The following is a 26,226-nucleotide window of genomic DNA, read 5'->3' as shown; positions in this document are numbered from 1 at the left end:
CAGCATCTGGTCCTAATAGGAAATTCTCTCTGCCTTCCCCTATCTCCACCACAGGGATATCTTTTACAATCTTCCCAAGATTTTATTGGGTAATATATACTTGGGTTCTTATTTTTATTTTGCATGTGCATGGCAATTTACCCTATCTTCCCAACAGAGGTTTCCATGTCCAACCTTGAAGGAGATGGAGTCTCTTTAATCCTTCCCTTTCCTGTCTATCCACACATTCACTTGAGTCTCTCAAAGGTTTAGTACTCTCAAGGAGGAGGCCAAACTTCCCTTGACAGGACCCCAAGCTCTGCAATCCTTCCTACCCTGTCCCCTTTTCCTCCATGGTGTTTATCCTCAAAGAAAAGCAGCACTTATACGTAACTCACAATAAAACCAGATCCAGGCTAGCACACATACTATTAGAGGAAACCAGAATTCACAGGGTCCTAAGCCAAAGTCAGGGATGGGTGGATGGATGGATGGTTGGATAACTAAAGGTGGAGATAAAAAAAATTAGAGCCTCAGGGAGCCAAGAAAAGCTCCCTTGATTCCCACAATACCACTTCTTGACTAAGAAGACCAAGCCATACCCCAGGTCTTCCACTTGTTCCTGGCAAGACTCCAGAGCACATCTGTCCCCCAGGAACCCTGGCATTCCCTTTGTGTTGCCCACATGCACACTCCAAAGAGCCTTTCCAAATACCACCCACTTTGCAGCAGCTGAGTGGTGTGCCTGCAGCCTCTGACACTGCAGGAGCTCATCCTGTAAGGGGATGAGGTCAGGGGCTGGAGAAGTGAGGGCTGTCAAAGCTCCAGAGAGGGTTGGGGCTTGAAGAGGGCTCAAGAAGGATGGCCACACAAAAAAACTTCACCTATCCTCAGAACTGAGGGTTACTCCTAGGGAGGCAGCATGCATCCATGGGGGACAGAGATGGGGAACAGTGCTAGAAGACCTGGAGGAAGGGGGAAATGCACCTTACTAACCATGCACCTCCAGGTTTCTGCATAAGATCCAGAGCTTTCCTTAGGCCTGCCTCGACATCCCTTCATTCACTTATTAACTCCATGCAGCCTGCCTCAAACCCACCAGTTGCATAGCTGGAGCCAGTGCAGATGCCACTGGCAGAACACAGGACTCCACCTGGTGGCTACACTCCTCCTGTAGGCCTGGGTATATGTCCTGAATGAGAATATGGTGGGTGGAGTATATATCTGTGCCAAGTTATGTGCCCTGTGTGCCTATACCATTTTGGGTGTGTGCCAAACCATATCTATATTCTGTTGTGTGTATAGCAAGTCTGTATTATGTTTAGTACAGGCGCAGTCATGTTTATACTGTGTTGTGTATGTGTATCATGTCAGTACGATATTGTGTCCATGCTGTGGGTCTGTACTGTGTTGTATGTGTATTGCATCTATTCCATGCTGTGTGTGTGTGTACCATGTGGCTACTCCATATTGTGTGTCATATGCCTATGCCACATTGTATGCCTGTATCATGTTATGTGTCTCTACTGTCTTATGTGTTCACCTGTGGCTCAGGCCTCCTACTGGACCTGAGATAGGGATCAGTGCACACATCTTCTACCTACTAGCACCGCAGACTTGCTGCATTCCAGCTTTCTGCCAGCATCTCTGTATGGGGACTAGGGCTGCCACTTTGTTGGTGATGGAATGAGAGAAGCTACAGACAGCCACTCTTTCTACTACAGAACTCTCCAATAGCAAGTGCCCTGACCAGCACTGAAGAATTCTGGAGCTTTTTTCAGGCTCTAAGAAGGAAACTGGGCACTGGGGGTGTAGAGGATGGCCCCTTCTCTCAATCCCCAGCCCCATCCATATATGAGAAGGGCTTACAAGAAGCCACAGCTGCACCTGAGTCTCTCCTTCAGGCCAATTGGAAGGACTGGAGCCCTTCTCCACAGAGACTAAGGTGCACAAGGGTTAGCATTGGCACCAGAGCTGGGCTATGGGATGCATGTATGGGTAGCTCTGCCAAAGGTGTCTCCATTGAGGTCACTATAGGGCGTGACTGTGTTGATTGTTAGGGGTAGGTTTCTTGAGGGTTGTAGAATTTCCAAAATTCTGCCTGGCTCAGAGAGAGATAGGGGAGAAAGATAAAAGGGAAAGGATCCACAACCAAGCCAGGTCTTTCATTCACCCTTACCCCAAGCCCTTCTCTTTTGAGACTCAAGGTCACTAGTGAATCTCTGTACCCATACCATATAAGACCCCCACAGAGATTTTTCTGGGCTTGATTATAGGGTCCTTAGGAGGTTCTCCACTTGAGCTTCTCTTTTCCCTATTTTTACCATTCACATAAAACAAAAGTGTAGTCATACTGGTGAAGATATGAAATGTGGGTAGGGGTTGCAGGTGTGTTTTGTACTGTTTTCCCTCAAATGGAGAGCATATGGAAAAAGAATGTGCTTTAGAAGGGGTAATTTTGGGGGAGAGGGCTATCCTTTAGCAGGCCTTTCTTTATTACCGAAACAAATGGGCCCACTTCCTAAAATGTCACAATTATTTTAGAAAGCACCTCCCCCAAACACCACCATTTGAAAGACAAGGAAACTGAGGTACAAACACTCACACCAGAATGCCTGAATTCTGATTCCCATGGTTCATTCCACACCAGATCCTGATACTCTAGTCCTTACAAAACTTACTTCTCCAAATCCAGTCCCCTCCTATCTCACAGCATAACACTAGCTAGCCTCCATCCCACTGTGTGGCCTCAATACCGTCCTATTCCATCTCAGGGATCAGTCTCCCTGTCTGTGGCCACGCCTTTGGAATGATTTACATTCTCTACCAGTATATTGTTCATCTATTTCCAGTCTTCAAGGTTTATCTCTCCCATTTTGCTTCCCACCCGCAGTCCTAGAGATAGCTACGCCTACATCACATCCCCTGGGTGCAGCACAGATTGCCCCAACCTGCAGATAATTGACTGAATGTGCAAATCAGACACTGATTAACATTTCCAATTAAACTCCCAGTTAGGCTGTGTGTATTATTGATACCAGTAATCACCTCATATGGAAATGCACATACCTTCCAAAGTCACAGAGCAAGATAAGAAGTGACACATTTCTTGGGGGGGAATGGAAACAGACTGCTAGATCTGGTGGTTTATTTGGTTTGTTGATACCTCTATGTCAGATACTACATGTCTGGATGTTACTGGCTCCCAGGCTAGGGCTTCACACCTGAACTGGAGGACTCAGGCCCTGCACACCACTGCATGCCCTTTCTGCCCCTGCTGGAGAAGCCTCCTAGTGCCTAGTTGGCAGGGGAGTCCAGCCCAGGCCCTGCAGAGGAAACCACCTAATTTCTGGCAAATGGAGAGGTTGGGGAAAAACAGGACAGCAGAAGCATAAGCTGCACCCCAGATGCCTTGAGAGCTGCACTTACCTTCAAGTATAGTTGTTTTCACCGTCCCTCAGCCTGCACTGGGTCCCATGGGCCCCTGCCTGGAAATGAGGGCTTTAATTTTATTTATTTATTTATTTATTTATTTTGTTTTGAGCACAGGCAGATACCCCTATATCTGGAGCAAAGACCTGACACTCCCATGTAAAAGCAGTCAACCTACCTGTCTCAAACAGATTCAAAGCTCATCCAGTCCCCTTTGGGTACCTGCCCCTCTATTCCCTCTACTTGCCCAGAAGGTAAAATCTGGTTGTTGAGCTGCCACCCATGGATTTTCTTCTTCCCTTGATCAGAAGTAACTAGATCCCAAAGGTGGGTTACATGGGTGGGAATGCTATTGATTCCCTAAATATTGAGATATCATCCCTTTAACTCTGGACTGAGCCATAGGAACCTCAACCACCAAATTCCCCTTTCCACCGGGTAAATCAGAGTTTTTGAGTTCCTGGTAAGACAATGTTTTTTTCTTCTATCACTCTGTTCTTATCTACCTACTCTGGATTCTAGATCTTTTTTTTTATTTTATTTCTTTTTATTTGGGAGAGAGAAGGAGAGAGAGATAGATGCAAAGATTTGTTGTTCTGCTTATTTATGCATTCATTGATTGACCCTTGTATGTGCCCTGACCGAGGATCAAACCTGCAACCTTGGCATATCTGGATGAAGCTCCAACCAACCAAGCTTCACACGGCTACTCGCTTCGACCTCGTAGTAGCTTGGTCTCTGACCTCCTAATAGAGAGTCTCTAATGGGGACAGCACCTCCCCATCCCCACAATTATTCTTAATTTCCCTCACCTGTCATGTCCACTGCTCTACCTTCAAAGACCTCAGCAAGCTTATTTGCTCTGTATACCATTTCCACCTCCAACCAGAAAGTCTGTAACCTGTGGGAAAGGTCAGCTAGCTGGGACATGTTGTGGCCCCTTGCCAGCACCTCTATCCCAGCTGAACCTCCTTTTTCTGTTAGGTCTCTCCTACAAGGCTCAATTGCCAGCTTGAATGGTCTGGTCTTTGACATATCAAGGTACCTCTGTCCTCTAGATTCTCAGCTGTCATCTTTATCCAGCATACATCCCAGTCGCTTTTCATTTTGCCTCTTTCATAGGGGAATGGGGTACAACATTTGTATTCAGAAACAGAGGCTTACACAGCTGGCTCTCCAAGCACTTGCCTATTAATCATCCATTACCATATTAAGTCCCTTTGCCCAAAGATGGCCCTGATTTAGGGGACTTAAGCACCAAATCACAGACCTACCCAATTATAATTTTGCAAATAGTCCAGTGAAAACCACACTGACCTTCATACATCGGTCATCTCAGAACAGGGCCACAGTGTTATCACCAATAGGAGTGGACTTTCTTCTGTTCCAGCACCTCAGACAGCCATACAGTTGACCTGGATTTGAGTCTGCAAAACCATGAGGGGAGCAAGACTAACATGGCTAAAGGCTTCCCTGCTGAAAGCCATTTAAAAAAAATAGTGCTGCAACCTCCCCCTGCATGCTTCCCAAAGCCAAGCCACTCACCCTTCTCTCCTTCACTTCTATAGACCATAGTCCAGAACCCTCAAGTCCAGAGTCTGGCACTGGATTCTGGAAGGTAGGACCAAACACAAAACAAAACAAAACAAAACTCCAAGTAGAGCCTTTAGCTCCCTCCCTCCTGGCACCGCCCTCCTGATATACCCCACCCCACCCCTCAACCACCAGCTCAGGAAGGAAAACCTGCTGAGATCAAGACTGTAAAATGTTCAATCTGCCCAAAAGTGCAGCAGTAATCTTGTCAAATCCAGTTCAAAAATTAAGGGCAATGCCCCCTGCAAGCTGAGGAGGACAGGGAAGGAAGAGCCACTGGACCTAATGACCCCTCTCCCCAGACAAAGACAAAGGCCAACTGAGGGACCCAAGGCTTTTTAGGGACATTATTCCATAATTCCAAACCCACAGAAGAAAAGAGTCCTCCTGCCTTTACCCTTCTCCAACCAAAAAAAAAAAAGGGGGGGGGGGTGGCAAGGGGATAAGGAAAAATAAGGAAAGGGGGAAAGGTGCCCCTTTTTAAAATAGTCACTTTTTTTGTTTGTTCAGGTCTGGCTCTTCCCCCTATGGACTTGCTAGGCCACAGACACACACCCCGCCCCCTGGAGGTGGGGGTGGGAACTGCCATCCCAGCAACAGTGGCTGGTGGAGGGGGCTCATAGAAGGCATAGGATTTCCAGGCTGGCATAGCTTTGGGGACGGATTTTGCCTCCAGCCCAGTATGGTTGTATAAGGCTTGACCCAGCGAAGGAGCCCAAGCCCTCGGGAAGAGCCCTGACACACCCACTTGTCTGCTTTCCCAACCAGAGATCCTGCGAACAGCGCCCTTGGTCTCAGGACTCCCTGGGAGCCACATCAGGGACTCAAGGCTGGAACGCCTTAAGAGTCAGAGGGGGATCTGAGAAGGCATAAAATCTTCCCAGCCGCCTAAAAGCAATGCCCAGCCGCCACCCCCTCCCCTGAGTGAGCCAGGTGCCATAAGTGGATTTACCTGCCACTGGTCCAGCCAACCTGTCAAGACCTTTCCTCTACCTCAGAGCACTGGAGATAGCGGGATAGCGCGGCTGCGGAGCCACAACCCCGTGGCTATAGCCGCCGCCTCCGGCCCAGCCAACTCCCCGCCCCCCTCCCCTGTACCCCCTCCCGGACGCGCACCCTTGCTCTAGGCAAGGGAAAACTGCAGCATCCTACACGAGACCCCAGAAGGCCCGCCTCTGACAGCTGCCAGCCAGAGGTAGAGTCCCAGCTCCGCAACCACTCCCTAGCCCTTCTCTGCTATGACATCATCTGGGCTCTGCGCAGTACATAGACCAATCAGAGGATGAGCATCAAACTAAAATCTCCCTGAGTGGGCTACTGGGGACCAATCTTTTGTTTCCAGGCAGGAAGCGCCTTGGAAGGGGAAAAAAAAATAAAGGGGAGGGAACTGGGAGAGGGAAAGGAAAATAAGATGGAAACTTCTACACGTCAGGGTTGTCTAGGCAGAGGTCTGGCTATCAAGAAAGAGGCTCTTCTGAGAGTAGGAAAGAGAGGGGGGTATTTAATTTCTCTTCCTTAACTAACCCTTCAGGAAGACTTGAATTTCAGATAAGTTTTAGGGGAGGAAATCTGTCCAGCTACACGGGCACTCTTTTGAAAGGAAAATGGCTTGGATTTAGGACACCACCTGTCAGGCAAGCAGGTAATACTGATGTAGTCTCTGGAATACACAGTAAATGCAGGCAGACAGATATGGCACTGGGATTCAAAGAGATGACACTCTTCATAGGGAAACTACCTTGCTGCACATGAAACATATATTTTTTGGGGAAAAAACATATCTTTTTACACCACAAAAAGAATAATTAATCTACTTTATATAGATAGATATAGATATATTTTATTTCTTTAAAATGTGGCTCTCCCTAAAGCCTTCCATGGCCTCTCTTGTCTTTAAAAAAGAATTCAATTTTTGCTGGTGTCCAATGCCTAAAATCTAACTCCAAAATTATCTTTTACTATTCTCAAATCCATACTCCCACCCCAGGATTTGGTAAGCTCATGTAAATCATGCTAAATCTCAGTGAGGAGACTTTAAATTTTCATAAAAAATGACAATGAGCCCTGGCTGGCTTAGCTTAGTGGTTAGAGCATCAGCCCACTGTTTAAAGGGTCTCGGATTCTATTCTGGTCAAGGACAGTACCTCCATTGCAGGTTTGATCCCTGGCCCCAGTCTGGACATGTGCTGGAGGCAACTAATCAATGTCATCGATGTTTCTCTCTCTGTCTCTCCTCCTCTCTTCCACTCTCCCTAAAAATAAAAATCAATGGAAAAAAATATCCTAGGGCGAGGATTAACAAAAACAACAACAAATGCAAAATAATAAGCTCATTATGGGTTATTTTTTCCTCTACACTTTCAAACTTATTTTTTGTAAAGATAACTATATCCTCATATACTTAAATTGTAAAAATGGGTCATGATACTCCCGGTGCACTTTCATCCAATTTTTGTCAACTCCTCATAACATCCAGCAATCATTTCTCCATAATGCCAACAAAATAAGTTTCAAGACTGGAGTGAACTAATATACCTGCCACTTTTAGAAAAGTCATGCAACAGAACTCTAGATTTACCAGAGGCAACATCTGGGAAAGTTAGAGAATGGGATGCATCTTTGGACTAATTTATTTTAACACGTGATGATACTGGGACTTGAAAAGAGAACAATGACTCTTCTAAAGCAGGAAAGAGGGAGACAAAGACTCAGTGAACTATATACCCTAGATTTTTAAAAGGATACCTTTGCATTTTACTTTGAATTTTCTTTCATTGAAATATACTTGTGCATACATGATTATTACATGAACTTTGCAGAGGATGGCAGAGCTGAATTTTGTATATAGATTTGAGTCCAGAGAATATGCTTTTTCTAATATGAGACATGGCTTTACTGGTTTGGTTAAAATGCATATTTTCTTTGGGGTAAAAATGCTCAGAGTATACCAGATTGGTGGTGTTGTTTCTTGTTGTTGTTTTTTGTTAATTTTTTTTTAATCGGGCTTTTTTAAATAGCTTTTTTTTTTTTTTTTTTGGCATGGTGGTTACTTGTCTTCTAATGCAAAAACACTCATCACCGTCCTTCTCAAATCCCTAATTAATAGGTTGAAATCAGGATGGTTCTGCTTCTAATGATTTTACAGATATTTTTAAAATTAACATTGAGGTTAAAAAAAAGGTAACCCATCGCATTAAGTTTTGTTTTTACATCATGATAAATTTTATCTAAAAGTGCTGATCTGAAAATGAATGTCATTCACTTAAACTTTACATTTCTAACTTGTAAAATGCACTATTCAAGTTATTTTTTAAACAATAAGAATGTTTTTTTTTTTTTTAAGAAATAGAAAGATATAACTGGATTTTCCTGGCTAATGATTTAACTTGGGTCTTCTAGGCTATTGATTTAAATAGTAATTAAAAGGTATTTGATTTCACTCTAATCCTCCTGTATAATTCTGCTATAACTCAGTGCTATTTATGTGGTCACCGCACACAGTTATTTGAACATTTCATGTGTATATTTCTTCTCTCCCTGGTGGTTACAGAAAGTAGCACAGGGCCACAATCCTATTAGGTGCATGAAAAGTTAAAGCATAGTGGTGTCATAGAAAGAGAACTGGACTTAGGAGTCAGGCCCAGCACAAAATACTTTAGTCTTCCTGTGAAAGGGGAATAACCTATTTTATTTTTGATACCATAAAGCAGTTTTTACTGCCAATGTGGTTTGTTCTCCAAGAATATAGGACAGCCGAAACCGGTTTGGCTCAGTGGATAGAGCATCGGCCTGCGGACTGAAGGGTCCCAGGTTCGATTCCGGTCAAGGGCATGTACCTGGGTTGCGGGCACATCCCCAGTGGGAGATGTGCAGGAGGCAGCTGATCGGTGTTTCTCTCTCATCGATATTTCTAACTCTCTATCTCTCTCCCTTCCTCTCTGTAAAAAATCAATAAAATATATTTAAAAAAAAAAAGAATATAGGACAACTGCATGGAAATTTTCAGTGAAGCTGAAATGTCTTAAAGATTTCCCACTTAACTCTCACTGTCCTCCATTCCCTTCCCCAAGCTCATTAATTTAAGGATATAATCACAACACTACCATAATAACTACTTGGCATGTGCATCCTGCTTCGCAAGTTGCCAACCACTTTTGTATCTCCCCGCTTTATCCACACAGCAACCACAACAGTGTACTATTATGATCTACATTTTACAGAAGAGGGAATGGATGCCCAGCAATTTAAAGTACCCTGTTCAATGCCTCAGAGAGATGGTCCTAGAAACCAAGTCTCCCACTCTCAGTTCTGTGTCCTTTCTACCACTCCACAGGGCATCTTCACTTATATTTCTTATTTGGCTCCCACCAATCCAGCCAGCCCCTTGAGTCACATGAGAAGTGAGAGGCTCTGGGATGGTACTTGTAGCAACAGAAGTAAATTTTAAAAAGTATTTTCAAACTGCTCCAATCCAATTCCAGGAAAGGGGAACATTGCTCACTCTCATATACATTGATGGAAGTATAAAATGGCACAGCTTTTTGGAGGGCAAGTTGGCAATATTTGGGAAATTTTAAAATGCATATGTCACTTGACCTAGCAATTTCAACTCAAGGAGTTTGATTATGAAAATACTCATAAAAACCATGCCAGGATATGTTCAAGTATGTTTATTCCTGAATTTTATGTAAGGATGAAAAAAAAATCTTACATAAAGGACAATCTGCCCCTCAATAAAGTAATTGTTAAATCAATTCTGGTATATACATATTTTGGCATATTATTCATTAGCTAAAAAGAATCAGGTAGATTCCTAGGTATTAAAATAGAAATACACCCTGACACATTCTTGAGTGAAAAAAGTGACAGGACAGCATGTATACTATTTTATTTTTGTTAAAAAAAATTGTGTGTGTTTAATCTGGAATTATACATACCAAAATGCTAATAGGGTAACTATAGGAATTAAAAAAGGTGAAAAGGAAGATATGTATGTGTGTATGGTTGGGGCATTAACCATTTTCTTCTCCATTTACTTCTCCATTGTTTGTATAGCTTTACAATAAGCATACTTGGGAAACTATGGTCTTCTTTGGATTAAGATAAAACAAACAAACAAACAAAAACACCCCTGCTATCATAAAAAGGGTCTGATTTCCAGGTCAATGTTTCAATAAAGGTTAAGATGTGTCAGGCTGAGCTGAGCCATACCTGAACAGGCACTGGGTGCAAGGCAGAAATGTACAACCCACTGAGCAAAAGAAGCCTGAATACCCTGACTCCCTTCCCACCCCTACTTCAAGCCAGAAATGGTTTCCAGTGATAGACTCTATATCTCTGTGGTTTTCAGTCTTTACAGCTTTTACTACAGTACTACACTTAAAAACAATCTCCCTTTCTCCTCTGAATACAAAAGAATCTGGCATGGTACAGCTAGTGTACAAGGCATTGACTGGGAGCACAGTTCCCACTCCTTTACCAGGGCCTATTCACTACAACCTGTTGCCATCACTGAGATCAGGCCCTACTGAGCCCCTTCCTTACTGCCCCCCTCCCTCATCATTAGGGTTACAGCTCTTCTCGAGGAGGCAACATGGTAGGTAATCTGCTGGACAAAGAGCAAGAAGCCTCAGAAATGCCAAAAAGTTACATTCTAGGTCCCTTAAAAACCATAGTGTGGGGAAAAAACAAAGGCCATGGATAGAAAATCCCCATCCTCTTGGGCCTTCATAGTTATTGCCAAGGAATCAGGAGATACAGATTATTCTAACTTCTGGCTAGGAAACCTTGAGAAAGATGCAAATTTTCCTGGGCTTTAGTTTTCTCCTCTGTGAAACTTACCCAGCCTATCTCCCTAGATTCTTTTTTTTTTATTGACCTCAGAGAGGAAAGGAGAGGGAGAGAGAGACAGAAGCATCAATGATGAGAGTGAATCACTGATAGTCTGCCTCCTGAATGCTCCCTACTGGGGATCAAGCCTGAAACCCAAGCATGTTCCCTAACAGGGAATCAAACTGTAACCTCCTGGTTCACAAGTCAGCACTGAACCACTGAGCCACACAGGCCGGACTCTACTTTTGGTCCTGAAGACAAAACAGGCTTGGCGCTTAATGTGTTAATAGACTTGATGAGTTTTCATTTACATATGCTCCTTGTATGGTGGGACCTTGGGAATGGGATCTCTCCTCTCCTTCCTTCACTATAATTAGCAGCCCTTAGAAACCTGCCCTGTAGAACCTATGGGCTTTCAGAAGCCCACAGACTCTTTCCTCCCTTCCACCAGGAAGTTAGTAAAGGAAAAGCAGAAGACAATTAAGTGCAGATGGACCTGGATGAATTAGTATGAGAATGGGAAAGTTCCTCTCTTTTGACTTGATTTTAATTACCCCTCTTCCACGATGGTCCTACATATCAAACCACATTATTTGATTGATCTGATGCTTTGTTTGATTTTGCAGTGGATCACATTATACATTTCTTCCTCACACATTCCAATCACTGCACTGCCCAAATCTAAGTCAAACTGCAGAATAAATTGAATTTGGAAAGTTGGTTTCATTGCTCTCCCCATTTTACTAGAAAAACAAGAGAGAGAGGAGAAAGTAGAGGACAAAATCTAAGGAACAAAGAACCAAGAAAATAAATAGCACAAGTCGTCTTAATTTTTCTTTTGGACCGGCTGGACTATGATGTCACACTTTCCCAACTCACCTGTGATTGGATGCTTAGTTCAGCATCTGCTGAGAGCTAAAGGCTGATTATTTGCCAGAGATACGGACCTTTCAGGGAAGCATTGAATCACTACTGGTTGTCGTGACAACCTGGGCAGTGTCTGCTACTGATAACCACATAATGAGATTGTCAGGAACAGAAGAGTCCCCCATCCCTACCATTTGAAGTGGTGAGCAATGGAATATTTCTCTCAGGGGGCTAAGCGGGAAAATCACCTACAGGCATGGTGGAAATCACCTTAGATAATGTACACTAGCCAAATTCGGGGGGGGGGGGGAATCTCCTTCTTAAGGAATTCCTTACCTCCTTACCTGCCATCTTCAGGTCATGCTTGGATACCATTGTATTCACTATAATTCAGAGATCTGAAGAACAAGTAGGGGAGGAGGGAGACAACTTTGCAACCCTCCAGCAAAGCTAAACAGAGAGAAGTATGACTGGAATGCTAAATCCGTTAGGGAAAGGCACATCATCTTTTTTTTCATAGGATGTCATTAGGGCATGATCCAGGGATAAGTGGGGGGCGGGGTGCATGTGTCAAAGATAACAGGGCATCGCCATCCCCAGTCACCAAAGTCAGACACAAGGAGAGCTTGAGGGAAATAAGTTGTGTGTGTGATTTTCTACCAGTTACCCTCATTTCCCTGAATGTAAGCACATCATTTAACATTATCTTGGGGTTCCAGATGTTCTAGAGAGTGAATATCAACTGCATCTTTGTAATATGTTATTCATTCCTAGGACAATTTTATTAGCACCTACTAAGTGCAAAGAACACAGCTAGAGGCAACAGATGCTACACAATGAACCAAACTTGGACTATCTCTTTAAGGGGCTTGAAATCTCATTGGGGAGAAAAGATATATACTCAAGTAACCTTGATATAAGACAGATGTAGTACTACAAGGGAAATCCAAGGTCCTTATTTTCAGAGAGAGGAGAATCACATACAGACTGTCCCACTTCAGCTCCAACCCAACCAGATTCTTCTTTCACCAGTCCTCCCTTATATCCCAAAGAGTCAGCCCCATCAAACTATTATCTATTTCCCTGGTATGCCTTGACTTTCATATCTCTGTGTCTTTCTTTCCTCCTGCCCTCCCCTTTGCCTAGTATAACTCTCTTCCTCCTCTCCCTATCTGGGGATATTTAATGAATATTCCCATACTTGACTCAAATGGCATCTTGTGGATGCACAAACTGGTCCCATATTTACAACCCCACAGGGATCTGTACCTGGTAGACATGGATGTCGACTGGCATCACTACTATGTACTGCATTCAAATTTAGCACATTCAAGTCCAGTGATACATAAGAGAACATAGGTACAACCAATTTTGGATTTGGGGGGAAGAGCATAGGTTAAGTCGGACTATTTTTAAAAAGTCTTACTTAGATAATCAACACAAACCTGTTTTTCCACTTGATACCTATATCTTTTTTTTGAAATTGCTTAAAGCTCATATAAAGTTGTAGAAATAATACAGAGATTCCCAGATTTTCCTTCCCCTGAGTTTTCCCCAATATTTTGATCTACTATTGTACGAATATTATTTTGCACATCCACAGTACATTGTCAAAGCCCTGAAAATTAATATTGGTACAATACTACTAACTCAAATTCAGGCCTTATTCACAATTCGCCAGTTTTACATACACTTTTTCATTAGTAATTTGCCAATTCCACTGAAAAGTAGCAAAACTATGAATAGTTGATTTTTCTGTCAACTTTTTCCTCAGGCCTATCCCTCTGAAAAAGTCAAAACTTGCTTGGGACTGAAAGAAAGAAAATCAGTTTGGACTAAGGAAAGGCAGCCCTGCTATTAATCAGCCTGGGAAGACAGACAGATAAAGCCAGCTGCAAAGTTAGCAGAAAACACTGTTTCTCCCAAGGTCACACAGCAGTTGTAAAATGACATCATGACCTCCACATTCTTTGACTTCTGCTCTCTTATCGATGATGCTCCAGATCTGCTTTGCTATTTTCATTTATTAATGGGGATTCCCAATTGCTCAGTCACTCTCTCCTCATGACAGTGCCCAATTTCTAGTCAATATCTTCTTCTCCTGATCCCGTCTGATCCCACCGCAGAAACTGCAATCAATTCAGAATTTATTCTTGCTTCCTTAGACACTCCTCAGAATCACTCAGTAGGAACCCAAATGTTACAAACGATGTTCTTGCTTTTAGCTAGTGTGGCTCAGTGGTTGAGCATTGATCTACGAAACAGGAGGTCATCTTTTGATTCATGGTCAGGGCACATGCCCAGGTTGTGGGATTGATCCGCAGTGTGTGGTATGCTGTGGGGCATGCAGGAGGCAGCTGATTAATGATTCTCATTTATTTTTCTATCTCTCTCTCCTTCCCCTTTCCTCTCTGAAATCAATATAAATATATTTTTTAAAAGGTGTTCTCTCCTCCCTCTTTTCAATGCACTTCCACAATAAATTTGACTTTGTGGAACTATACTCTTGTCTCTGGTAGTCTTTGGTTAATCCCCCGACATTTTAATTTAATTGTATGGCAGTAATCTGAGCCTCGGGGTTTTTAAAAGTCCCCCCAGGTCCTAATCTCCTCAGATTCTAATGTGCATCAAAGTTTGGGACCATTGCATTAGGGATTTCATTGCTTAAGTATTATCTTTCCTCCTTAGGTTTGTGTATACATTCTGGCCATTTTCCTCAAAATGTCTAAATTTCACAGGGGCAGAAAGTAGAATTGGGGGATTTTTCCAAGGGAATGCTTTTAAGTTTGGTTCTCTCTGAACCTTCACCCAGTTTTTTTCTGCAATCCTTACTTATTTTCCCTTATGGTGTATTCAACTTGGAAAAGAACATAGCTTTCTTTCACTTTCATAGAAAAATGATGAAGAAATTGACTATTTGAGTAAAACTGTAGCTGTAGTCCTTTCTCTCCTTCTCCCCCTTCCCAAACATAACTCAGTCACACTTCAAATTAAATGGTCTCAAATGTGAAGTTAAAAACAAAGTTAACATGTGTGCAGAGAACCGGCTGACCATCACAGATGTGTTTAAGAGATGTAGACCTCAATGTGTTGTTGTTCCATATAATTAAGCACCTGTTGAGCCTCATAATCAATCCTTATTTTGTTATAATCCAGGAACTCATTACATTTAATGTTCTCTGATGTTTACTTGGTCAGGTCACTTGAGGAGGAAGGGTATTGAAACAGCTTGCCCCTTACCCCTTTGAATTATCCAAGATAATACATTCCCTACTCAGAAAATGATAAATATGAATCAAATAATGAGTTTTAAAGGTCAGCTAAATAGACATTTAAAATATGTACATGTTGATTTTTAAAAGTTGTTCACCTTCCTCCCTTCCCCTCTCCCCCCCGACCCACAACTTCTTATTCATTCCAGTTGCTAATATGGAAAATTTAATGAATTCTGACATGGTAGGCTAAAGTTTATTACTAAAAAGGAAAGGGAGCAGGTGGCTAAGCTAATTAATACTATAAACAATAGAAAAGTGACACCCTGCTAGGGGAGTATGTGAACATGCGGGGTTTTTAACTGCACTTTGCATTCAAATGACCAATATGCTAATTACAGCCCTTATCTGTTCAAGGCCTGAAAAGTCAGGACAGCTCAGAGCACAGACCTCAACCAGCAGTTTGACTGCAGGTTTTTGGAAATAACAGCATGGCATTTCTTTAAACATATTTTCAAATTCAAGCTTCTTACAAATCAAGATTGGCCTTTCCCCCATTCAGGGAATTAGTGAGGCTTAACCGTGTTCACTATGGTGTCGGCCCCCACAAAGCCCTGCTAACAAAGACTCTGACTCCCACTTGAGCATTGCCTGTTGGGCAGATTTCCATGGTAATTTGCTGATTCTCTTTAGAAAGAAGTAGGGCGTCTTTGTAACCAGGAAGGGGGTGTACTTTCTCATTATTCTTGGGATGTCTTTGACCCTTTTTAATTTTCACCACCCATGTAAAAAATAAAAGGTCATAAAGAACTCTTAACCCGGCTTTTTGTAATTTAAAGCAAACACCCCCCTAACTCTGTTCTTAAAAGAGAGGTAAAGAAAGCATTATTCTCCCTTTACTTCTGTTGAAATTATCAGACTTTTATCAGAGCTACATTGGGAGAGAAGTGGCACTATTTGGATTCAGCTGGTAGAGGGGGATTATGGTGAAATTATCCTCTTCTAGTTGCACCAATCAGCCTTCAAATCCTTAGATTTTTAGTAAAATCTAAATATAGAATCCCCAAAACAGCAGCAGTTTCAAATAATAAGTTTATTATTTTCATTATGTTCTACTTTTAACCCCCCCCCCCACACACACACACACACGCATGCATGTGCTGATATCAGAGTTTTCTTTCTATAATTTAAGACAAAGACCAGTGGGCAGGACAGGCTTGAACTAGTCTTAAATTGTCCTTTCCTTTCCTGAGTTCTATTCTTCCTTTCAGACACTTCTCCTTGCACACCTAGAAGCCCAAGGAGCTAAATTTGCTCCTTCTTTCATTCCTGAGTTTGGGAAGGAGGAAATTTGATTGACTTCTCAGTACAGTCTTAGGGATTTCATTTATTGAATTTCTTAGGTCTCTGTATTTTAGAAAGACCCTTATGGCATGGGGAATGTTTGACTCAAAGGAATGAATTGCAGGAGCGGAAATGTGAAGGTCACAGTAGGCTTTGGGAGAAAGGATAAGAGAGGGATATTTTTGGTGGAGAAATATTGACAATCACAACAGTAAAAAGCTCTTCCACACACAAATTTGGTTCTGGTGTGGGCCACTGCTAGGGTTCTCCATCACCAGACAGTAATCCACTCCATAATTTCAAAGACAGGCTTCTGCATGCATACATGAAAGCAAGACTTTTCATCAACTCCGAGAAGCTTAAGACAAAAATGGGGCTTTTGATTAAATAGAAACTAAAATTGACTTGCAGTGCTGATGACTGGCAGCTTTCTGGTTAACTGCAATCTGACCATATTAAGAATCAAGGCACGGAGCATATTTCTTTGCTGTCATAAATTTTTATGCATGCTGATTTAGAAGGCTTGGGGAGACAGTAGGATTGGGGAGCAATTTCATGGCTACTTTAGCTGAGCTTGGAACCTGGATTAGAACCATCTGACAAATTGAAAAACCATTTTCTGGTCTGAGGATTTTGATTGGCTTCAATGCACTGTTTTATTTTAAAACTAGTGACCTGGTGCACGGATTCATGCACATTGAAAGGAAATTAATTAGAAGGTGGCCGGCGGGGTGGACTGGGCAAGGCAGGCCTGACAGGCTCTGGAGCCAACTTCCCTTGATCCCTCTCCAGCCCTCCGCACCTGAGGCAGTGCCAGGGCTCTAAGGGCATCTGCGGAGTGAGCGTGGTCCTTCTGGCAGGTGGGGTCCCTCAGCCTGGCCTGCAGGGATCGGGCCTAAACCAGCTCTCCGACATCCCCCAAGTGGTCCTGGAGTGTGAGAGGGCACTCTGCAAAGTTGCTGTCATACATCTTTATTACATGGCATATGTGCTTACCCAATAGGTTATTTGTAAAGCTCCTAGAGAAAGTGATAGAAGTTTTTCAAATAATTTACTGTGATAAACACAAAAAAAGGAAGGCACAAAAACCAAACAAAACAAAGCCCGAATTAGTAAAAAGATAGTTTCAAAGTTTCTGAATCAGAAAGATAAATAAATTACAGAGGCTCAGACTCAGCTGCTAGACAAGGTAGTGTGAAACTATCCTGGGTGTAAAGCATCCACAAACTTCATATCAGAGCTTATACTTTACTCTGCTCAACTAGGAAATGATTGGGTGCCATCCATCCACATCTCAGCAAGGGAAGCAGGTCCCAAGGAAGCAATCTAGAAAAGATGTTGCTTTCTAATGTGCAGCTTGATCTGAGGGTAGAATATAAAAACCCATAAGGACAGAAAGAGGATAAGCAGCCCATGTTTAAAAGTTGCCTCACAATTGGGGCTAAATATTTACAGCCTGTGATTAGTTTATTCCATTGCATTTTTAAAAATTTATTTTTATTGTTGACACTATTACAGATGTCCCTACTACCCTGCCTCCCATGCTCTTTGCCTACCTCCACCCAGCCCCCAGACCCCCTTCCCTCAGTCCATCACCTCACTGTTGTCTGTGTCCATGGACTATGCACATATGTTCTTTGGCTAATCCTTCACTTTCTTTCATCCAGAGCACCCCCCCCCCCCGCCCCATGCATCCCTCCATTCTGACAGCAGTCAGTCTGTTCCATGTATCCATGGCTCTGGTTCTATTTTGCTTGTCAGTTTACTTTGTTCATTAGATTTCACATATACTAGTAAGTGAGATAATATGGTATTTGTCTTTCTCTGACTGACTTATTTCACTTAACATAATCTCCAGGTCCATCCATGCTGTTGCAAATGTAAGAGCTCCTTCTCTTTACAGCCCTGTATATATTCCACTGTGTAAATGTACCACAGTGTTTTTATCCACTCACTTACTTATGGGCACTTGGGCTTTTTACATATCTTGGCTATTGTAAACAATGCTGCTATGAACATAGAGGTGCATATATTCTTTCTGATTGGGATTCTTAGGATATATTCCCAGAAGTGAGATCACTAGGTCATAGGCAGATCCACTTTTTGAGGAAGCTCTATACTGTTTTCCATAGTGGCTGCACCATCTGCATTCAGAGCAACAGTACACCAGTGTTCTCTTTTCTCCACATCCTTGCCAATACTTGTTGTTTGTTAATTTATTGATGGTAGCCATTCTGGCAGATGTGAGGTGATATCTCATTGTGGTTTTAATTTGCATCTCTCTGATGATTAATGGCGTTTTGCATTTTTTTCTTGTCTCTTGGCCATCTGTGTGTCCACTTTGGAGAAGTGTCTGTCTATTCAGGCCCTTTGCCCATTTTTTAAATTGGATTGTTTGTGTTCCCAGTGTTGAGTTATATAAGTTCTTTATATATTTTGCAAATCAACCCCTCATCAGATGTGTGATTGGAAAATATGTTCTCCCATATGTTCATGTCACATCATTTCATTTTAACAATCATTCCTTCCCTTAGAAAGCACAGAGAAAAGAAAATGAATTAAATCCAGTGAATCACTGACCTTTTGTACATGTTATTTTTTATTTTAAATCTTCATTGTTGAAAGTATTACATATGTCCCCTATTTTCCCCATTGACTCCCTCCCGATTGCCCCTGCCCCCCTCCCCCCGACCCAGGCCTTCACCACCCTATTGTTTACATCCATGGGTTATGTATATATGCATACAAGTTCTTTGATTGCTTACCTCCCACCCACCCACCCTCCCCACCTTCCCTCTGAGATTCTGCACTCTGCTCCACTTTTCCATATCTCTGGATCCACTCCATAAGTATATTTTGTTCTTTAGCTTCCACATATGAATGAGATCATGTGATAATTGTCTTTCACTGAATGGCTTATTTCACTAAGCATAATACTCTCCAGGTCCCTCCATGCTGTTTCAAGAGATCTCTTACCCAAGAGATCCTTCTTTTCTATAGCTACATACTATTCCATGGTATAAATATACCACTGCTTTTTTATCCACTCATCTACTGATGGGTACTTGGGCTGTTTCCAGATCTTATCTATTGTAAATTGTGTGCTATAAACATTGGGGTGCATATATTCTTTCTGATTGATGTTTATGGTTTCTTAGGATATATTCCTAGAAGTAGGATTGCTGTGTCAAATGGCAGTTATATGTTTAATTTATTTTTAGGAAACCCCATACTGTTTTCCATAATGGTTGCACCAGTCTGCATTCCACCAGCAGTGTACTAGGGCTCCCTTTTCTCCACATCCTCACCAGCACTTGTCATTTGTTGATTTGTTGATGGTAGCCATTCTGACAGGTGTGAGATGGTACCTCATTGTCATTTTAGTTTGCATCTCTCTGATGATCAGTGACTGAGCATTTTTTCATATGTCTCTTGGATATCTGTCTGTCCACTTTGGAGAAGTGTCTATTTAGGTCCTTTGCCCATTTTTTAATTGGATTGTCTTCCTTTTGTTAAGTTGTATGAGTTCCTTATATATTTTGGATATTAACCCTTTATCTCATATATCATTGCCAAATATATTCTCTCATACAGTGGACTCCCTTTTCCTTTTGTTGATAGTTTCTTTTTGCTGTGCAGAAGCTTTTTATTTTGATGTATTTCCAGTTGTTTATTTTCTCCTTAGTTTCCTTTGCCCTAGGACAGTGGTCGGCAAACCACAGCTCACGAGCCACATGCGGCTCTTTGGCCCCTTGAGTGTGGCTCTTCCACAAAATACCAGGTTCAGGCACGCATGTACAGTGCGAAGTTGACTTAAAACTTTAAGTAAAGTTTATTAAGTTAATTTTAGGGAACGTTGTGGAGTGAAAGAAGATGTAGTGTCCAGGATTGAAAAAGTCATGTTAAGATGGTTTGGACATATATGGAGGATGAACAAAAGGAGATAGACAAAACAAGTATACAAGACGAGTGTGGATGGGAGAGTTGGAAGGGGTCGACCTCAGCGAATGTACCTCAATCAGATTGAGGACGTTTTTAGCAAAGGCCAGCTTAGGAGTACCCTAATTAAGTTAATAACAATGTACCTACCTATATAGTTTAAGTTTAAAAATTTTGCCTCTCAAAAGAAATTTCAATCGTTGTACTGTTTATATTTGGCTCGGTTGACTAATGAGTTTGCTGACCACTGCCCTAGGAGATGTATCCATAAACATATTGCTATGAGACATACCTGAGATTTTGCTGCCTATGGTTTCTTCTAAGACTTTTATGGTTTCAAGACTTACATTTAAGTCTTTTATCCATGTTAAGTTTATTCTTGTGTATGGTGTAAGTTGGTGGTCTAGTTTTATTTATTTATTTATTTATTTATTTATTTATTTATTTATTTATTTATTTATTTATTTTTGCTTGTATCTGTCCAATTTTCCCAGCACCATTTATTGAAGAGACTCTCTTGACTCCATTGGCTGTTCTTACCTCCTTTATCAAATATTAATTGACTTGGGCGATTTCTGGGGTCTCTGTTCTGTTCCATAGATCTATATGCCTATTCCTGTGCCAGTACCAGGCTGTTTTGATTATGGTGGCTTTGTAGTATAACTTGAAATCTGTTATTGTGATTACTCCAACTTTGTTTTTCTCAAGATTGCTGCAGATATTTTGGGTCTTTTTGGCTCCATATACATTTTAGAGTATTTGTTCTACATCTGTGCAATATGCCAGTATTTTAATAGGGATTGTACTGAATCTATAGATTGCCTTGGGTATTATGGACATTTTAATGATGGTAATTTTACCAATCCATGAATACAGTATATTCTTCCACTTATTTATATCTTCCTCTATCTCTTTCTTCAATGTCATCAATGTCCTGCAGTTTTCTGGGTACAAGTCTTTTACCACCTTGGTTAAGTTTATTCCTAAGTATCTTAATGTTTTTGTTGCAGTGGTAAATGGGATTGCTTAGTTTCTCTTTCTGAGAATTCATTATTGGTATATAAAAAAACTATAGATTTTTGGGTGCTGATTTTGTCTCCTGCTACATTGCCAAATTCATTTATTAAATATAGTAGTTTTTTGGTGGAGTCTTTGGGGTTTTCTACATACAACATCATGTCATCTGCAAATAATGAGGGTTTTACTTCTTCCTTTCCAATTTGGATGCCTTTTATTTCTTTCTCTTGATTGCTATGGCTAGGACTTCCATGTATATGTTATTTTAGATGCAATGGAGTGATGTGGCTCTGAGGTTAGTTTCCCTAAAAATAGAATCAAACTAGCCTGCTGCCCACCCTTTGGATGCTTGCAAAGAAAGATAATCCAGGAAAAAATAGAAATGTGTATGCAAGAAATATTGGACAAACATTGTGCAGTATCACGTGGCCTCCCTCTGAAATGTCATGGACACATTTGAATGAATCAGGCAGTCAGTTCTCCAGCACACTATGGGTTTATTGAATGTTATATCTCAAAAAAAATGCAAATCCATTTTTAATTTGAAATTAATCAGGATGGGTACATCTTTAAGCAGAAAGTTAAAAATGATTTTGAAGTTGCCTTTATCCATGTTATGGGTAAAAGAGTTGACTGTTCCAGAGAAAGATAAGTATCACATGATCTCACTCATATGTGGAATCTAATGAACAAAATAAACTGATGAGCAAAATAGATCCAGAGACATAGACACATAGAACAAACTGATGAATTTCAGAGGGAAGATGGGGGTGGGTGGGGTAGGGAGAGATTAACCAGGTAATTTGTATGCATATATGTATAGCCCATGGACACAAACAATAGTGTGGTGAAGGCCTGGTAGGAGTGGGTGCAGAGTGGAGGGTGTCAGTGGGAAAATAAAACAAAGGGGATATCTGTAATACTTTCAACAATAAAAATAAATTTAAAAACTAATTAATTAATTTTACAAAATAGTTGGCTGTCCATAAATGAAATAAATAAGATCAATGCTTGATGGCAAAGCCATGTTCACCTCTATCTCTCCAGTGCCTAGCACTCTGCTAGGCATCTATAGCTATGCAGTATTTGTGAGCTAAGTGAAAGACATGCTGTATAAACAAAAGAGTTGGTGTATGCAGTGGGGAAAATACTGGTCAATTGTGGAAAACACTGCTTGAGTGAAGAATCCTTTCCTTGCTCATTGTCAAGAACATAGTGTTGCACCTTCCAGAATGAACAAAAAATCAGAGATGAAGCCTTATGTGCAGCAGCTGTTCATAGAGGCCAACAATTGGCTGTAATGAAAACATAGGAAGAAGGAAGGACACAAACAAAAACATAATTCATCAGTTCAAGTGTTTAGAGCATACTTAGGGTGGCAAAGGAAAAGTAGAACGTCCACCACTTAAAGAAGGAGTTAAGAAGAATAGAAAAGGCTCATGTCAATACATCAGGGAAATGAGAAAGAGACTAAAAATTAGCCTTGTAACAAATGAGAGAGGATATAAAATGAGCAATGATGCAAGCCTACGAGAGTGGAGTCTTTTTAAAAGTCAAAATGAATAAACTAATTTAGGTGAGCAGCAATTCATGAAGACCTCATAAAAATAGCTACCAACCAAAATGAGATAAGGGACTACTTAGGAAATGTGAGCCAACTGAAACCAGCAGCTATGATATATCAAACTGCATGACGAAAAGGACTGGTTATACTTTCTGTGCTGTATTCTGATTTATGGAAAGGAATGTCAAAAGCCACAACAAGAAATTTTTTAAAGAGCCACAACAAGAAAAACACAGAGGAAAACCTCATTCATTTGGATCCACCCAATCCAGTTTTTTAAAAATAATCCAAGACCTAGAGTGGAATAAAGTTATATTTTGCATTTCATATCAAAGAACTATTTGCTAAGCAAATTGCTAGTGTTCATGTCAGACAGGATTTAACGGTTTGAGAGAAAATAATTTATTTTAATAATTTCTGTGGCATAAATTTGTATATCCATATCCTAATTACCAATATGTCTCATTCATTCAATTAATGTTTTTATTAAAACCTACTATGTGACAGAAAGCATGCTAGGCATCAGAAAACAAACTGTGTTCCCCGACCTCAAGAAGCTCATAGTTAAGGATCAGAGATGGAGGAGGGGTATTAGAGGAAAATATCCACTTAAAAATCATTACTCAATGTAATATATATATATATATATATATATATATATATATATATATATATTGCATTTACCCATGATTAGCAGCACATGGGTGCACATGAATTCACCTTAATAGTAATAATTCAAGTAAAAATAATTTCTTCTTGGAAAAGTAGAGAACAACAGAAAACACTAATCAGAGCACTTCTTGAAAAATGCATGTTTCTGTTAGTTAGCCACTTTGGTAATACCATTTGTCACAACTCTACCCTACCCTGAAAAGAAGTTATTTTCTAAGAGTATGTTTTAGTACTACTTTTAGAAAACTGACACAGGGTTAATGGGAAAAGTAAAAAAAGGTGATTCATTTTTAAAGGGCTCCATGATGTTTATCACTTTACTCTCTGGTGGGGACAAGTGGACTTGCATTAGAAAATCTGAACAGTACTACTTGCTCGAGATACCCATCTTTGTGATCAAATAAGCCATGCTCCAGAAATGTCACAGTTTCATGATATACTCCCAGAACTTTAATAACCATAATCATAAGAGTTGCTATTTTGAAGGATGGGAAACATTGCTATACAGTTTATATCACTTTATTTAATGACTAGAGGCCCAGTGCACAAAAATTTGTGCACTCGGGGGGGGGGGAGGGCGGGTCCCTCAGCCCGGCCTGTGCCCTCTCGCAGTCTGGGACCCCTCGGGAGATAACAACCTGCTGGCTTAGGCCTGCTCCCGGATGGCAGAGGGCAGGCCTAATCCCTAGGTGCAGCCCCTGGTCGGGCTCAGAGCAGAGCTGATTGGGGAGTTGGGGCGCCGCCCCTGTCATGCACAGAGCAGGGCAGATCAGGAGGTTGCGATGCCACCCTCAGTCACGCTCAGGGTAGGGCTGATTGGGGGGTTGGGGCACCGCCCCCTGTCACACTCAAGGCAGGGTCGATGGGGAGGTTGCGACACCACCCCCTGTCACGCACAGAGCAGGGCCGATCAGGGGGTTGGGGAGCTCCCCCCTGTCATGCACAGAGCAGGGCCGATTAGGGGGTTGGGGAGCTCCCCCCTGTCATGCACAGAGCAGGGCCGATCAGGGGGTTGAGGAGCTCCCCCTGTCACACACAGAGCAGGGCCCATCAGGGGGTTGGGGAGCTCCCCCCTGTCATGCACAGAGCAGGGCAGATCAGGGGGTTGGGCCGCTGCCTTCTATCACCCACAGAGCAGGGCCGATCAGGGGGTTGGGGCGCCGCCACTCTCACACTCAGGGCAGGGCCGATGGGAGGTTATGGCTCTACCCCGTCACACACAGAGCAGGGCCCGTGGGGTGGGGGGGTTGGGGCCCCACACCCTGTCACACACAGAGCCTCAGGGCGATCAGGAGGTTGGGGAGCTCCCCCCTATCAGGCACAGAGCAGGGCCGATCAGGGGGTTCGGGCGCCTTCCCCTGTCAGGAATAGAGCAGGGCCGATAGGGAGGTTGTCGCCCCGCCCCCTGTCACACACAGAGCCGCAGGGTGATCAGGGGGTTTGGGCGCTGCCCCCTGTCATGCTGATCCCAGTGCCAGGAGACCTCGCGACTCTGCTGATCCCTGTGCTGAGAGGCATATTACCCTTTTACTATATAGAATAAAGGCCTGGTGCATGGGTGGGGGCTGGCTTGCCCTGAAGGGTGTCCAGATCAGGGTGGGTGTCCCCACTGGGGTGCCTGGCCAGTCTGGGTGAGGGGCTGAGGGCTGTTTTCAGGCTGGGACTGAATCTCCCAACTGCTCCTTTTTTTCTTTTTCTTTTTTTTATTCTGAGCCAGCTTTAGCTCTGAGACTCCAGCTCTTAGGCCTCCACTCCTGAAAGCAGGTATCTGGTTTGTTTAGGTTCTACAATTGAAACTCTGTATCAACTCCAGGTCTGAGATCCTGGCTAGCTGAAAGCTGGTTTCTGGGGTTTTGTTTAGCTTCTATTTTTATAACTATGTTTCTAACTGCCAGCTCAGAGGCCGGCAAGGCAGGCGGGGAACGTTGCAGTCCTCCGTCACTGAAGCAATCAAGCCTCATGTTAGTTTCAAGCTGCCTGGCTGCTGGCCGCCATCTTGGCTGGCAGTTAATTTGCATATCTCGCTGATTAGCCAATGGGAAGGGTAGCAGTCGTACGCCAATTACCATGTTTCTCTTTTATTAGATAGGATCTTACAACAACCCTGAAATGTAGAGATAGTGATGATGATAACAATAGCAATGCATTAAATCTTTACAATGTGGTATTCATTATGTGAGCTAAATTCTTTATGTGGATTACCTCAATCCTCACAACAAACCTGTGAGACATGTACTATTATTATACCATTAAAGATAAAAAATTAAGACATAGAAAGTTTATAATAATATGTCTAATGCCACACAGCTAGTTAAGTGGTCAATATTTCATATTATAGCAAAGCTAGGAATCCAGTTCTATCCATTTCCAAAAACCAATATAGCCTCTGTGAGGTGGTTTCATTAATGGTGTACATAAGAATCTTCCAAAAACACTTTTAATATCTAGCTAAATAATGTAAGTATGCAACAAGCTGTCCCATTAGATTGGGCCACTTACATGAATTCTGGAGTCTGATATGCAATCACTCATTAACTATGAGAGGCACCTAATGAATACATGCACCCAATGAAGTATAATTGGAAAAAATATTTTAATATAGACATCAAAAGATAGGTAAATGGCAGGTTGCACGTGAAAGAACCACATGCAGCTCCAGAGGCTGAGAGGAATTATCATTGCATTAAAGGATATAATAATTCTCTACAGGCAAATAGGAGTGAGTTAGATCTGCCCTCAATTAAAGGAGTTGGAAGTAAAAACTATCCCCAGTAG

At 42.0% G+C, this 26,226-nt stretch overlaps 1 protein-coding gene across 5 annotated transcripts in view; it reads right to left on the bottom strand.

The window, feature by feature from the left end:
* The window catches only part of PAK3 (p21 (RAC1) activated kinase 3), a 367,784-nt gene that overhangs the window by 143,135 nt on the left and 198,423 nt on the right, over positions 1 to 26,226 (bottom strand). For 3 of the 5 annotated variants that reach the window (XM_081115365.1, XM_081115364.1, XM_081115366.1), the window contains exons 1-3: positions 5,957 to 6,254; positions 4,957 to 5,022; positions 4,729 to 4,838 (exon numbers count right to left, since the gene is read on the bottom strand). The gene's annotated coding sequence lies outside the window, so the exon portion shown is untranslated. Of the gene's footprint in view, positions 1 to 3,408; positions 3,468 to 4,728; positions 4,839 to 4,956; positions 5,023 to 5,956; positions 6,255 to 26,226 lie in introns of those variants that run through there. The other 2 variants (XM_081115363.1, XM_081115367.1) reach the window with 2 other exon arrangements.

This window comes from Myotis nattereri (genome assembly GCF_964212035.1).
Source record: "Myotis nattereri genome assembly, chromosome: X".
Lineage (NCBI taxonomy): Eukaryota > Metazoa > Chordata > Mammalia > Chiroptera > Vespertilionidae > Myotis > Myotis nattereri.
This window is presented reverse-complemented; position numbering and strand designations above follow the sequence as displayed.